This window comes from Anoplolepis gracilipes, chromosome 3, assembly GCF_047496725.1.
Source record: "Anoplolepis gracilipes chromosome 3, ASM4749672v1, whole genome shotgun sequence".
NCBI classification, from domain to species: domain Eukaryota; kingdom Metazoa; phylum Arthropoda; class Insecta; order Hymenoptera; family Formicidae; genus Anoplolepis; species Anoplolepis gracilipes.
In genome coordinates this window covers 18,282,573-18,298,380 of record NC_132972.1, presented here as the reverse complement: position 1 = coordinate 18,298,380, position 15,808 = coordinate 18,282,573, and the positions used below count along the sequence as shown (strand labels likewise).

The window sequence follows — 15,808 nt, the reverse complement described above, 5'->3', positions numbered from 1 at the left end:
ACCGATTTAGAGATGATTTTTCCTTAGCAAAAATCTTGAAACATTAATAATTTTCAACAAGTTATAAGATAGAATATGTACAGGGTGTTTTATTTTAATCGCCCCAGGCAAACATCTCGAAAAATATGGAAATTATGAAAAAATGTTTCGGACAAAAGTTGTATGGTTCTGAGGAGGCCATAAGATAGTAACATTGGTTTGACCTTGAACAGTCACTTGAAGGTCACATAAAGGTCACCTTACATTTTTTAAATGAAGCAACCTATATATTATTGCATATTCTTGTAGCTTATCTCGAGAGCTTTCCAAAACACTTATGATAAAGTATTTTTTATTAAGTATTTTTTGAGTTATGAGACTTGAAAGTTGTAGTATTTTGATATAAAATACAAAATATTTCGTAAAATATTTATTTCTCGATAATCTTATCTTAATACTTTTATGTGCAGAATAATGTTAAGAATCAATTAGTGTAAAAAAAACACACAGTTGTTTTAAATAAAAAATATGTAATTGCTCGTTGCAAATTTATATTTTTTATTTAAGACAACTGTGTTTTCTTTACACTAATTGATTTTTCTCATTATTCTGCACACAAAAGTATTAGATGAAATTATCGAAAAATGAATATTTTACGAGATATTTTGTATTTTATATCAAAAGACTATAACTTTCAAGTCTCATAACTCGAAAAATATTTAATGAAAAATACTTTATCATAAGTGTTTTGAAAAGCTCTCGAGATAAGCTACAAGAATATGCAATAATATATAGGGTGTTTCATTTAAGAAATTTAAGGTGACCTTTATGTGATTTTCAAATGACCGTTCAAGATCAAACCAATGATACTATCTTATGGCCCCCTTGAAACCATACAACTTTTGTCTGAAACATTTTTTCATAATTTTTATATTTTTCGAGATATTTGCTTGGGGCAATTAAAATGAAACACCCTGCACATATATATATATATGCAGGGTGTTTCATTTTAATTGCCCCAAGCAAATATATATATATATATAGTCTGGTAATAATCGCCAACAACTAAAAACGAATTCTCTGGCTAATTTGGAGACGATTTTTCCTCAGCGAAAATGTCATCACTTTTTGCAAAATTCCAATTTTTGTTATTACATAATTTGTAATTAATCCTCGATTTCAACTTTTACTAAAATAAACTCCATCTGAAATTAAATAAAAAATATAATTATGTTAGTTTTTTAATTCCACAGAATCTAGTTTACGAAAAACTCCTTTTATTCTATCTTATAACTTGTTGAAAATTATTAATTAATGTTTCAAGATTTTTGCTAAGGAAAAATAATCTCTAAATTGGTCAGAGAATCTGTTCTTAATTGTTGAGACGATTATCGGACACCATGTACATACATATTTGTATACTATATACATATATGTAAATTGCATAATTTAAGAACTGTCCCCGAAATATTCGTTTATTATATATAATAGTCCTCAAAGTATGCGGTTACTATAAGAGAAACTTTAAATTTTAACGCATGTTTTGGAGACAATGCAAATATTTCTATCGTATATGTGAATTATGTAGTCAGAATCTTTTCTCGAAGTATTCGTTAAATACATTTGGAAAGAGTTATACATATAATGAATTATACATTTTATCTATATGTTGAAAAAAAATTAGACGTTTAATCTAACTAAAGCAAGTTTTTTACTTTCTATTAAAATTTTTAAGGAAACAATATGGAGTAAAGGCTATTAACTTTTATTACTTATTCTTGCAAAAATTTTATTTATTTAAATAAAAGACACTTGAAACATGTTCTTTATTAAAACTATGTATATATATATATATATATACATAGTCCGGTAATAATCGCCAACAACTAAAACGAATTCTCTGGTTAATTTGGAGACGACTTTTCCTCAGCAAAAATGTCATAAAAAATGTCATCACTTTCTACAAGATTCCAATTTTTGTTATTACATAATTTGTAACTAAGCCTCGATTTCAACTTTTATTAAAATAAACTCTATCTGAAATTAAATAAAGAATATAATTATGTTAGCTTTTTAATTCCACAAAATCTAGTTTACGAAAAACTCCTTTTATTCTATCTTATAACTTGTTGAAAATTATTAATGTTTTAAGATTTTTGTTAAGGAGAAATCATCTTTTAATCGGTCAGAGAATCTGCCCTTAATTGTTGAGGCGATTACCGGACATCCTGTACGTACATATATGTATATATACATATATGTGAATTGTATATTTAATTGTATATTTTAAGAACTGTCCCCTAAATATTCGTTTATTATATACATATAATAGTCCTCAAAGTATGCGGTTACTATAAGAAAGACTTTAAGTTTTAACGCATGTTTTGGAGACAATGCAAATATTTCTATCGTATATGTGAATTATATAGTCAGAATCTTCTCTCTCTCTCTCTCTCTCTCTCTCTCTATATATATATATATATATATATATATATAGGTAACCACGAGGCAATGGCGCCTATTTACGCCGCGCGCGCTTAGCGACCGTCCTTAGGGCCGTCCTTCTCGCAATCTTTCCTGCGGCGGACTGATACTCGCGCCGGATCTGCCGATCTTCGTAAATTAATTTCTCAATAATTATTCCGAAAATCGCAAAATGGTACAGGACTTTTCTGTTCAGTTTAATGCGCTCTACCTGCTCACGAACGTTGATTCAATCTTTATGAGACACCCTGTATGTATGTATATATATATATATATATATATAATATATATATCTACATTTTATATATGTATATATATATATATACATATATATACATATATACATACATATATTGTTAAAAAATAAAGTTAATAAAGAAATAAAAATTAAATAAAAAAATAAAAAATTCTTTTGATTGCTGCGTGTATTGTTATGTACCGCAACTTTCCCACGTAAATATTTCACGAATAGATATCTTGTTAAGAGACAGCAGTTTTTCACGCTAGATGTGCATAAGCCACAGGACACTCTTAATATCTCTTAATATCTCGCGAGATATCTCTTTCGGTTAAACGCATCACTTCGAGATGCCACACGACTTTATCTGCATATGGGGATCTCCGAGAATGAAGGTCCAGCGATATAAAAGTAGTCAATTCTAAGTCGTCTCTCTCTGAGAAAACACCTTCGACTTGTAGCATTGCGCCAAATAAAGTCTTGTAACTAGATAACTGTACCTTTTTATTCATTACGTCGCGTTCAGCACGTTACAATTGGTGGCAGCGGTACTTAGTTATCCAGAAGACAAATTGTTACCATTTTTACTTCGTTATTTACGTAAAGTACGAAGTCGAAATAAAGAAGAAATGAAAGAAGAATAAGCGGAGAAGTCTGAATTCGAGAAAACCTTACAAGCCGTACAGCGCAACATTGAGGTAGAAGACCGAAGACTAACGCTAACTGTTCCTGTTTAACAAGTGCAGTAATAGGTGCAATAATTTCGTGGTCTACCCACCGATAAAATCTTGGCAAATCACTGCTCAATATACAAGGTAAAAGGTCAGGCAGATGCTGCGGAAATACAACGAGCGAAGAAGAAGGCGAAGCATCCCGGAACCTTTCCGAGAGAACGACAACAACGAAACTCCGTGGACGGCCGACACGTAAAAGGACTACTTCATCGGACTTCGAGTCAACAGCATCTTGGAGCAGCATCAAACATTCCCCAGCTCCCAGCAATAATGTTATACGCCGTATTACTGTAAGCTAATGAACTACAAAAAATCCTAAAACACATTCTAATACAGATAGTTCCGAAGAAGGTAGTTTAGAAAATAGTAGTTTAAGAAACAGCAGATTAGAATTTAAATTTACATTAAAGTAAAATCGATAATCATGAACGATCAAGCGGCAGATATTACGCAAAACCAAGACGAGACGAGCCACAGTCGTAGATCCTCTGTTTCGTCAAATAATAGTTATTTTTCTGTTCGGAATAGTTTAACACTTTCATCAGTTTTTAACGGCAAAAATATCCCAACACATCAATTTATGTCCGACTGTAAAGGAATTCTCGAAATAGTCGAACCGGTCGAAAGAACCTTCTTTTTCAGAGTAATCCTCCAAACAAAATTAACAGGCGAAGCCGCACTAGTTAGATCCTTATATACGATCACGAATCTCGACGAATTATGTAGCGCGTTGGAAAAAGAATTCAGCAATAGCAAAACTTTTGATCATTAGGAACTCGAAATAAATAATCTCAGGCAAAATAGAGATGAATCCATTGAAAATTATATTACCAAAGTAAGAAAATTAAATTCTGAAATGATTATTGCAATTTCTAATTATCCTGATCCAACAGCAAGAACAGGATTAAGAGTTTTTGCCACTAATAAATTAATAGATAACTTTTTGGGCGGATTACACAAATATATCGGACAACATCTCTTAGCACAGAAATTTAATACATTAGAAGAAGCAATAGAAAGTGCAGTTAGATTCATACGAAAATCACAATATCACGCAGAAAGATTTAAAGTTAATAAATCTAATGTTCAAACTATAACTTGTAATTATTGTAAAAAAATCGGGCATTCTGAAAATGAATGCAGGAGTAAAAATTTTCCATACACAGAATCAAAACGGAAATTCAAATCCAAATTTTCAATATAATTATAATAGACGTGAATTTAATCCTGTGCAAAATTTCGACAATAATTCTGGAAATAGATTTAATGTACAAACCAATAGACACCAAATAAATAACGGGCAAAATAACGATAATCGGTATAGATCAGGTAATTCAAATAATTATCGCCATAATAATAGTAATACTCAACCTAACAATAATTTAAACTATCAAGGCCAAGCGACAGGCGTGCAACGCCAGGGCCAATCATCGAGCCGTGCAAATTCGATCCACCTGATCGAAACAGAGCTGGAACATACACAATCCGAACAAATTCCCGAAATGTCATCTCAATCCCTTTCAGCGAGCTCAGAAATCCAACGGACAAATTCTTATTAGATACGGGTGCTAACATAAATATTATTAAAGCGAATGCCTTGCTCCGAGACACATTAGTATATCAAGATAGAAAAGTCGAAATACAAAGCATAACGGAAGAAAAACAGCAAACTCTCGGAACTGTATATCTAAATTCAGAAAACGGCAATCATGAATTTCACGTAGTACCGAGTAAATTTCCATTAAGAGAACAAGGAATTATCGGATCAACCTTTTTACGTCTCGAAAATGCAAAAATAGACTTTGAAAAACAAACGGTTACTATACAAAATAATAAAGTATATTTATTACAATATAGTAATATGTCAACATTACCGCCTAGAACCATATGCCCATGTATAATTAAAGCTAAACAAAATAATATTAATGACGGATTAATAAATCGACAAGAAATATCAAACGGCGTATTTCTTATAGATAGCATCGTAAAAGTAATTAACGGTAATATACATACATATGTAATTAATACGACAGAAAAAGAATTGAATATCAAGACACCCATAATCGACGTAGAGCCAGTGTTAATCAACACGAGCTCGAGGGACAGCCCTGCGTGCGTAATTAATTCGGTGATCTCAAATAATCTAACAGATAGATTAAGACTATTGAAGGAAATCTAAGATTAAATCACTTAAATGAAGAAGAACAACTTTCTATATTACCTATGATAGAAAATTATAACGACATATTTCATTTACCGGGGACAAATTAAAAGGAACAAATCGAATCACACATTCTATCCCTACTACGGATAACGCTCCTATAGCCGTTAAACAATATAGATACCCACCTATCCACAAAGAGGAGATTAAACAACAAATTAACAAATTACTTGAACAAGATATTATTCAACCATCTCTTTCATTATTTAATTCACTATTATGGGTGGTACCAAAGAAAGCGGATGTCAATGGTAACAAAAGATGGAGATTAGTGATAGATTTTTGTAAATTAAATGATAAAACTATTGGCGATGCTTATCTCTTGCCTAATATAACAGACATTTTAGATCAATTGGGAAAAGCCAGATATTTTTCGTGTTTCGATCTAGCGTCGGGTTTTCATCAAATTCCGATGAGTCCACAAGATTCAATAAAAACAGCTTTTAGCACACCTAACGGTCATAATGAATATAAAAAGATGCCCTTCGGATTAAAAAATGCCCTTGCAACATTCCAACGTTTAATAGATAATGTTTTAGCAGGTTTACAAGGAAATGTTTGTTTTGTTTATTTAGACGATATTGTCATTTATGCGGAATCTTTAGAAGAACATAAACAAAATTCAATCAGCTTTTTGAACGATTTAGAGAAGCTGGTCTTAGCTTGCAACCAGATAAATGCGAATTTTTCAAAAAAGAATTGATTTATTTAGGCCATATAATTTCAGACAAAGGAGTAAAACTTAATCCAAAAAAAGTGCAAGCAGTAAAACAATATTCCGTTCCAAGAAATCATAAAAAACTTAGACAATTCTTAAGCCTCGTTGGTTATTATCGACGTTTTATCAAAAATTTTAGTTCGCTTACTCATCCATTTTCATCACTTCTTAGGAAAAATATACCGTTTAAATGGGAAATGCGACAGCAAATAAATTTTGAAAAAATTAAACAATTATTATCAAGTGAGCCTATTTTGCAATATCCAGATCTTAATAAAGAATTAATATTAACTACGAATGCTAGCGATGAAGGAATCGGTGCAATTTTATCACAAGGAAAGATAGGAAATGATCTTCCAACCGCCTATGCTTCTAGAACGCTCAATAAAGCAGAACGTAATTACGACACTACGGAAAAAGAACTCTTAGCCATCGTATGGGCAACAAAGCATTTTCGACCATACTTATATGGTAAAAGATTTAAAATAATTACTGACCATAAACCATTAGTTTGGCTTTTTAATGTTAAAGATCCGTCATCTCGTTTAATGCGTTGGCGATTAAAACTGAAAGAATACGATTAAGAGGGTCTATATAAAGAACGAAATACTAATGCAGATGCTCTTTCTAGAATACCTCAAATATCAGTTTTACAAGCTAAAGCTTCGAGCAGTAATAAAAATCCTACTTATAGTTTATTCTTACAACACGCATTAAATGATTCACTATGGAAAACAGATAATGTCACCCCACAAACTTCGGGTAAAATAAAAGGATTATTAGTAACGGAAGCAATCCCTTCTCCTAAAATAAAAATTACGTTGTCTAAAACCAATGATAATAAAGCCGAGGACTTAACACTTACATCAGGAAACATCGATATAATAAAAAAGAAACATTTAATCGAAATAAATCTAATTATGCGGGAAAATAAACAAGCATCCACAAATCATCCAGAAACTATTTTTAATTGTTTAGTCAAATTAAAAGAATATACTATAGAAAACAATCAAAAAATAATATCAATAGCACCCATAGGAGACACTACTAATAGAATAAAAATAACTCAAATGATTAAATACTTATTCAAAGACACACTAATAGAAGTATTTTTACTCGAATCTTTAACTGAAAAGATTACGGATCCACACTTGAAACAAGACACACTCAAAGAATTATACAACTCAAGAATCGGCGGCCATAAAGGTGTCACTAAAACTTTAAAACGAATACAGCAATATTATTCATGGGATGGTATAAAACAAGATGTTAAAAACTATGTAAAAGCATGTCAAAATTGCCAAAAACGAAAATTAGTCCGTGTAAAAACAAGAGCTCCTATGTTTATTACTGACACGCCACATGAAGCATTTCAAAAAGTCGCAATAGATATTGTAGGGCTCTTACCAGAAACAGAAAATGGTAATAAATATATATTAACTACACAAGATCAATTGACGAAATTCTGCACAGCGTATCCGTTACCTCACACAAACAGCACAACCATAGCTAATATAATTATTAATAAATATATCTACACCTTTGGCTCGCCAAAGGAATTATTGTTTGATCAAGGTAGTAATATCTCAGGTGAAATAATGATGGAAATTGCAAGAATTTTTAAAATGAAACAGGTTAAAACTAGCGTTTATCATCCGCAATCAAACGGATCGTTGGAACGCTCACATCACGTGTTAGCCGAATATTTAAAGCCTTATATTAATCAACAACAAAATAACTGGGATTCATCTCTAGATGCTGCGATGTTTTCATATAACATCTCGTATCATGAAAAGACAAAGATATCTCCTTACGAATTAATTTTTGGTCGTAAACCACGATTACCCTCTAAACTCAGCGAACCACGACAGGGAATTACACATAGAGAATTTCTTGCAGATTTAGTTGATAGATTATCCTATTTAAAAAAGTGCGCGGAGGAAAATCTCCAGAAAGCAAAAGAATCCGCGAAACAATATTATGATAGACGCGTGAAATTATTTATATTAGATCCGGGAGAATACGTTTATGTACTTCACGAAACAATCAGAACTGGTGTGGTATAATAAGAGAGACTATCTTTATTTTAAATAAAACGCAGTATTAAAATGTATTACAAAAGAGTACAACAGGTAATTTATCGGACTGACAAAAATCGCGACCTAATATCGAGAGTAAACGGTCTTGTTTTTGGAGCGGCTTTGTCTCGACTGACTCGTACGCAGTCTCCTTTTCTCCTTGCTCGCACGTTAGGCCTACGCGACCAATAATATTGTTACACGGTCGATCTCGTCGGAGACAACGGAAAGATTCAAATCCTTACACTCGGCCGTCCTGTTCTAGCATTCGCCCCGAATGCTCACATCCTTCTTCTTCGATAGCTATTTCAAAAATCTCTTCGTCGTCGCTACCATCAATCCATGGCTTCATGAAGTCCGCCGCCGATGATCTTTGAAGGGGTCCCTCATGCTCGCCAATTTTGCGCAACGTGTAGCGGTTATTACGCAGGACCTTCACGATCTCATATGGCCCGAGATATTTAGAAGCCAGCTTGAGTCTAGGGCTGTATTGCGTACGTCGAATAGCCACCAGGTTTCCCTCTCGATATTTAAGAGGCGCCTTTCTCCTTCTGTCGAAGTTTCTTTTATTTTCTTTCTAAATCTGAATGATGTTCTCTCTTGTTTGCAGCCTTAACTCCTCTCGATCGCTATCAAATAAAGCAATGTGTTCGCTCTCTAGCAACTCTTTAACGTCGAACTTGTCACGAGTGCGTGGATCAACTCCAAATAAGATACGGAAAGGTGTTGTCTTAACACTTCTGTGTGGCGTCATATTCAAATATGATTGAGCAATATCGAGGTGTTTATACTATTCGTCGTGTTTTGGCGCAGCTAGTTTGGTTAGTAACGATATCAATGTGCGATTTACTCGTTCGACTTGACCGTTAGATCGTGGTACTCTTGTGGTTGTTAGATAATGCTTTATGCCTTCCGATTGACAGTAATCCTTGAACTCCCGCGAAGTAAATGCTGAACCTCTATCTGACACGATTCGTCTGAGATTATCGAAAACAGCTGATTGCTTCCCTAAGCGATTAATCACTTCGGCCGCGCTCGTTGATTTGGTCGCATATAACCAAGTGAATTTGGAGAACGCATCGATGACCACTAGGATATGCACATAATTTTTCCTTGTAGACGGCAACGGACCCAGATGATCGATGTGGTACGTATCAAGCGGCACGCTTCCCTTTTCGATAGGATTCAGGAAGTATTCTTGTTTTCCTTGCTTTCGCTCCGCCAGAATGCATACGACACAATTCGCTACCACGTTCTCGATCTTGGCGCGCAAATCAGAAATCCAATAGTCGCCTTTTGTTAATATTTCCGTCTTATTGATTCCAAAATGGCCTTGTTCGTGCATATTCCTTATTATCGGCGTCTCTCTAGGAACTACCAGCCGTATATCATCGTTCACTTCTTTGTATAAGATTCCTCCTCGAATCATGTAGCCGTTCGTCTCCTCTCGCTAACTCGCCTAAAGAATTCGCCTCAAACCGTCGTCCTCTCTCTGTGCTTTTCTTAAACGCGCAATTAATCCTTCCTCGCACTCGCTCACAGTCAGACAATGTGGTAATGGATTTCGGCTCAGGGCGTCGACATGTCTCATACTCTTCCCAGGGCGATGTTCCACCGTGTACTGGAACTCCTCCAGGAGCAATGCCCATCGAGCCACTCAGACGCATAAATCCTTCTTTGCTATCGTTAAAGCAAACGACTGACAATCAGTGACAATCTTAAATGGCGTGTTCAACAAGTATATGCGGAACCGTTTGAGCGCTCTTACAATCGCTAGAACTTCCAATTCATAGCTTGTATATTTTTCTTCTATCGGGGTTGTTTTGCCGCTCGCGTAGTATACTGGGTGTAACATTTGATCTTCGTTATTTTTTTGCAACAATATTGCTCCGTAGCCGTATTTTGACGCGTCGGTATGAAGCTCGGTCTCCGCACCTACGCGATACAAGCCTAGCACTGGTCGCTCACTCAACACAGTTTTTAATCGCTTAAACGCTTCGTTCTCGGCCGCACCAAACCGAAACGGCACTCCCGCTCTTAACAAATCTGATAGAGGTTGGGCCATCGTACTGTAACCTGGGACGAACTTACGAAAATATCCGCTCAAGCCCAAGAACGCTTGAATCTGGCGCACGCTCCGCGGTTCGGAAAAACACATAACCGCTTTGGTTTTCTGCTCGGATGGACGAACCGTTCCGTTTTTGATAACGTGACCTAAAAATTCTACCTTCCTCTGCAAGAAACAACATTTTTCCCAATTTATTATTAACCCGGCACGACTTGCGATATTCAAAACAATTTTAAGATTTTTCACCCCGTTACTTTCGTTGTCCGAAATCACAATCAGATCGTCCATATATATCAACATGATTTTTTCTCTGGTCAAGTCTCGAAAAACCGTGGCAACAAATCTTTGAAAAACGGAAGGAGAATTACACAACCCGAATGGCACCTGCAGAAACTCGAATTGGCCATCAGGCACGACAAACGAAGTATATTTTACACTTGCTTCGTCCATGCGAACGTGAAAAAAACCGTTGTGCAAATCGAGCATGCTGAAAATCTTTGCGCCCTGCAACCGATCCAGTTAATCTTCTATTAAAGGAAGAAGATATCGGTTCTTTACGATTTTGTTATTTAACAGTCTATAATCAACGCACAATCTATACGAGTCGTTTTTTTTACGAGAACAATAGGGCTCGCGAACTCAGAAGCCGAAGGTTTCACAATACCTCGCCCTTCCCATTCCTCGATCTGCACATTTACAATGTCTCTCTCTGCCTGGGACAACTGTCTTGCTTTTTGATATGTCGGTTCATCGTCTTTTAAGACTAACGTCATTTTAACATCAAATTCCCGCGATTTATTCGGTTTATAATTTTCAATCAGATTCGCTATCTTTCGTCTATGGTTTGCATCTTGTACATACGCAATATCTATTTCAGTCGCACATTGTATTGCATCTATCGCTACAATTTCCGGTCGCTCTTCACAGTCGGTCGTCTGTTCGCATATCGGTTTTATGGAGATTACGCCTCGCCTCGCATTGATCTCTACCGAATCTAGAAAATCGGCGCCAATTAACAAATTATATTGCACTACCGCGTCGGGAACAACGTGCACACATATTGCATACAGATTTCCGTCTATTACTACCCACGTCTCGAAACATCCCAACGTCGTCACACAATAATCCCTGAATCCGCGAAATTCTATTCCGGATGCTCGCAATCCGGGTGATCCGCACAATGCGTATTCATTCGCACGCATCATAGAGATATCACTACCGGTATCTATCAGTGCCGCGATAGCCCGATTGCCGATGGTTACTTCTTTTATATATTTTTTACTAGCCGTACGTGAGATAGACGCAACCGTTGTTTTTATGACTCAATATTTTTTTTTGGACATTTTGATGCGATGTGTCCATACCCGCGGCTCTCAAAACATTTAACACCCTTACGGGGCAGTTCGCACTTATGTGTTCACGCGCACCGCAATTAAAACAGCGTCTGTCACGGGCGTTTCTTTCCTTGTCGTCGCTCCTTATTGCTCCATTACATCGTCAAGACTGCTCATTCCTTACTCCTCCACCGTTTCGTTTGTCCCGTCGGTCACAGTTCGGCACGTTGCGGTCACGCAAGCTCACTTTTTCAAACACATTCAAAAGCGCATCGGTCGTCGTAAACCCCTGTAGGCGCGCTTGATCGCGCAATGCCACGTCCAGGATACCGTCTACGATCTGTTCGACCAGTTCGTTTTGGTCGACTGGGACATGATTGCCTATAATTACCTTTTCATGAACATATTCATGAAAGCTTTCATTTTTTTTCCACACACGATTCTCGAATTTTTTCCGTAGCGTACCTTTGCTCTCCCGGCGTAGGAACATCGCTCTCAGTTTGTCGAGGAGTTCTTCAACTAGCATGTTTAGATATTTCGATTTGGAATGGAACCATTCCAATGCTTTCTTTTTCAGTTTTATACCAATCAGAACCTTGACGTGATCGTCTCCTAGTTAATATGTTGTTTTGAGGAACCGTAACTGTTTTTCTCATGTGTTAAAATTGCCGCTGACGCCGTCGCACTCGCTCAGAAGATCTGCTATCGTCGTCAGATTCATGCGTGTTTGCAATCGTGGCACCTCAGCTATCTCATCTCTTCGGTCATTGCCGAGGACCGCCATCCTCGCTCCGCTGCCGCGATTCGCAAAATCCTCCCGCCGCGTCCCACGCAGCATCGCAATTTCACGACGGACTAGCTCGAGCTCTCGTTCAATGAGCTCCTTTTCTCGTCTGATATAGTCCATTTCTCGTCGTCGCAATTCACTCTTACATCCGTCGGTCCGCTCTTCCCCGTCGTCAATGTGGTCCTCCACGTCACCCTCACCTCCTCCGGCTACCCACGATCCCGACGGATCATTTTCCATTAGGCAAGTAATAAGCTCGATCTTAGTTCCCGTCGACAAACCATGCGCGCTCAATTTTTCCTTCAGTTCAGTCACTTTAAAACCGTTGGGATCGGACATTTCAAAGCTTTCCGGCAAAGTATTGTTTAGCCAATCACCACGCTGCACGTTTCCTGGTCCGCACCCACACCCACGATTGCACTCGTCAACGCCTGATCCACCGAGGTCTTCCGTCACCCGCCTGCGTACGTCACCCGTCTAGCGACTCGCTATGCACCTCGTGAATCACTCCCAACGATCGCCGTGCACCCACGAACCTTCACCTCTTCGCTGATATTTTGTCTCCACCTCGTCTCTTACCGGTCTTCCGTTATCAACCGCTCACTGATCCCGGCTGAGCCCCCAAATTATGTGGTATAATAAGATAGACTGTCTTTATTTTAAATAAAATGCAGTATTAAAATGTATTACAAAAAAGTACAACAGGTAATTTATCGGACTGACAAAAATCGCGACCTGATATCGAGAGTAAACGGTCTTGTTTTTGGAGCGGCTTTGTCTCGACTGACTCGCACTCAGTCTCCTTTTCTCCTTGCTCGCACGTTAGTCCTACGCGATCAATAATATTGTTACACGGTCTATCTCGCCGGAGACAACGGAAAGATTCAAATCCCTACACTGGTAGTAGAAAATTGACAGATCAATATAATGGACCATTTCAAGTTATACGCAAAATAAATGACGTTAATTATGAATATAAGAGAGGTAACAAAAATCAAATTTTACATGTTAATTAACTGAAACGCGCATATTTCCTATTACAGAATGATGATGCCAATTAGTTCAAACTCTTTCGAGGCCTTTACCAATCAACCATTAGCACACCTACCCGGAATCTACTTTGAAAGTGTCGGTAATCTTCTTATTTTTAGAGACTATTGGAATTTTACGTACATAAGATCGAGATTTTATGCTACAATCTCTATCTATAAATTCATATTTACTAGAATGTGCTGAAATGATGCTCGAATATGAATTGGAACTAGAAATACTTACCGACGCTATATTATTAGCACGCCGAGGATTACTCCATCCTAAATTCCTATCTCCCAAAGAACTGTTAATAATTTAAAAGATTCGCATCATATGATAAACAACAGAAGATTACCTGTAACACTAGTACCTAATCAATTTAATAATCTAATTGATTCTAGCAACTTAAATGTATTTTATAAAAACCATAGGTTAGTTTATATCATCGAAATTCCATTACTTGACAAAACTGACTTTACCTTATATAATGCAATTCCACTACCTATCAAACAAAATGAAGAAAATGTTTACGCATTTATTAATCCAACATACACATATATGGGACTTAGAACCGATAAACTGCAATACACACATTTAACAGATCAAGACATAGCGAAATGCAAAAAGGTTAACAACGCGATGATCTGTAAACAAACAAATTTATTATTGCAGATTACTGGTATTCATAATTGCGTCAGAACTGTTAAGATCAGCCAAATTAGATAACATATTAAAAGAATGTGATATATGTTTAATGAAACTTCATAATACTGTTTGGTACCAATTGAAATCCGCGAATTCTTGGATTCATTCAGCACAACATGAGGAAATTCTTCACATTTTATGTCCAGATGACAAACCACGTCGGACACAGTTGCATTCGAATGGAATAATTATATTATCTCAAAAATGCGATGCTATTTCAGATAATATTTTACTACATAGTCGAACCATTAATATAATAGACACTATCGAAAAAGATTTTATCCCAAACGTTAATCTAAGCACAAAAAAATTATGCGAGGACATCAAAAAGAAGAACATGTTTTGGAACTTCAATTATTAAATATCGGTAAAGTACCTCATTTGGACATTAATTTATTAAAAGCAGCAAGCTCTAGCCTGAATGAACTATATAAGGAAGCAGACGAAATAAGTAAGCATCATCGAACAATAAATCTATATGGAAGTACTATGAGTTGGTTCTATTATATAATGTATGGCATTTTGATATTAGTCACCATATATATCTTCATAAAATGTTCACTAATAAGTAAATGCATTAACATTTTTAGTAAATGCATTAACTATGTTGTATACCTAGAGAAGGCTGTACTCATTATTTCAATAACTGTTTTAATAATAATGTAACCAACAGTAACGCACAACTACGTGTAACAACCACACCACAGGAAATTACTCTTGCATCGATACCCGTCAAAGATAATGAAACACTTCAGTGTAGCGAGAACAATGATCAGGGCGCGAGAAGACAGCGTCCCCGCTCTCAAATTACCGATTATCAAATCTAAATTAATACATATATCCCATCTATGCATTGTAAATTTGATATAAATACATTTGCGAAAATATGCGATCATAGTACATAAGATCTTTTACAATGCAACCGCTTTTTCTTATTTTCTTTATATATGTATTTTACATTGTAACATTAGATTAAGTTACTATATAGTCACTTGTAATTTTGTTAAACTTATAACTATAAAAATATTCGAATTAATCTCAGATCCAGGATGATCTGTAATTTAAGGGGGAAGATGTTACGTACCGCAACTTTCCCACGCAAATATTTCACGAATAGATATCTTATTAAGAGACAGCAGTTTCTCACGCTAGATGTGGATAAGCCACAGGACACTCTTAATATCTCTTCGCGAGATATCTCTTTCGGTTAAGCGATAAGCGCATCACTTCGAGATGCCACACGACTTTATCTGCATGTGGGGACTGACTACTTTTATATCGCTGGACCTCCGAGAATGAAGGTCCAGCGATATAAAAGTAGTCAGTTCTAAGTCGTCTCTCTCTGAGAAAACATCTTCGACTTGTAGCATTGCGCCATATAAAGTCTTGTAACTAGATAACTGTACCTTTTTATTCATTATGTCGCGTTC

General features: G+C 36.1%; 1 pseudogene; it reads left to right on the top strand.

Annotated features, from left to right (window-relative positions):
• The first annotated feature begins 13,830 nt into the window (after positions 1-13,830).
• On the top strand, positions 13,831-14,739 carry LOC140663683 (uncharacterized; annotated as a pseudogene).
• The last annotated feature ends 1,069 nt before the right edge of the window (positions 14,740-15,808 follow it).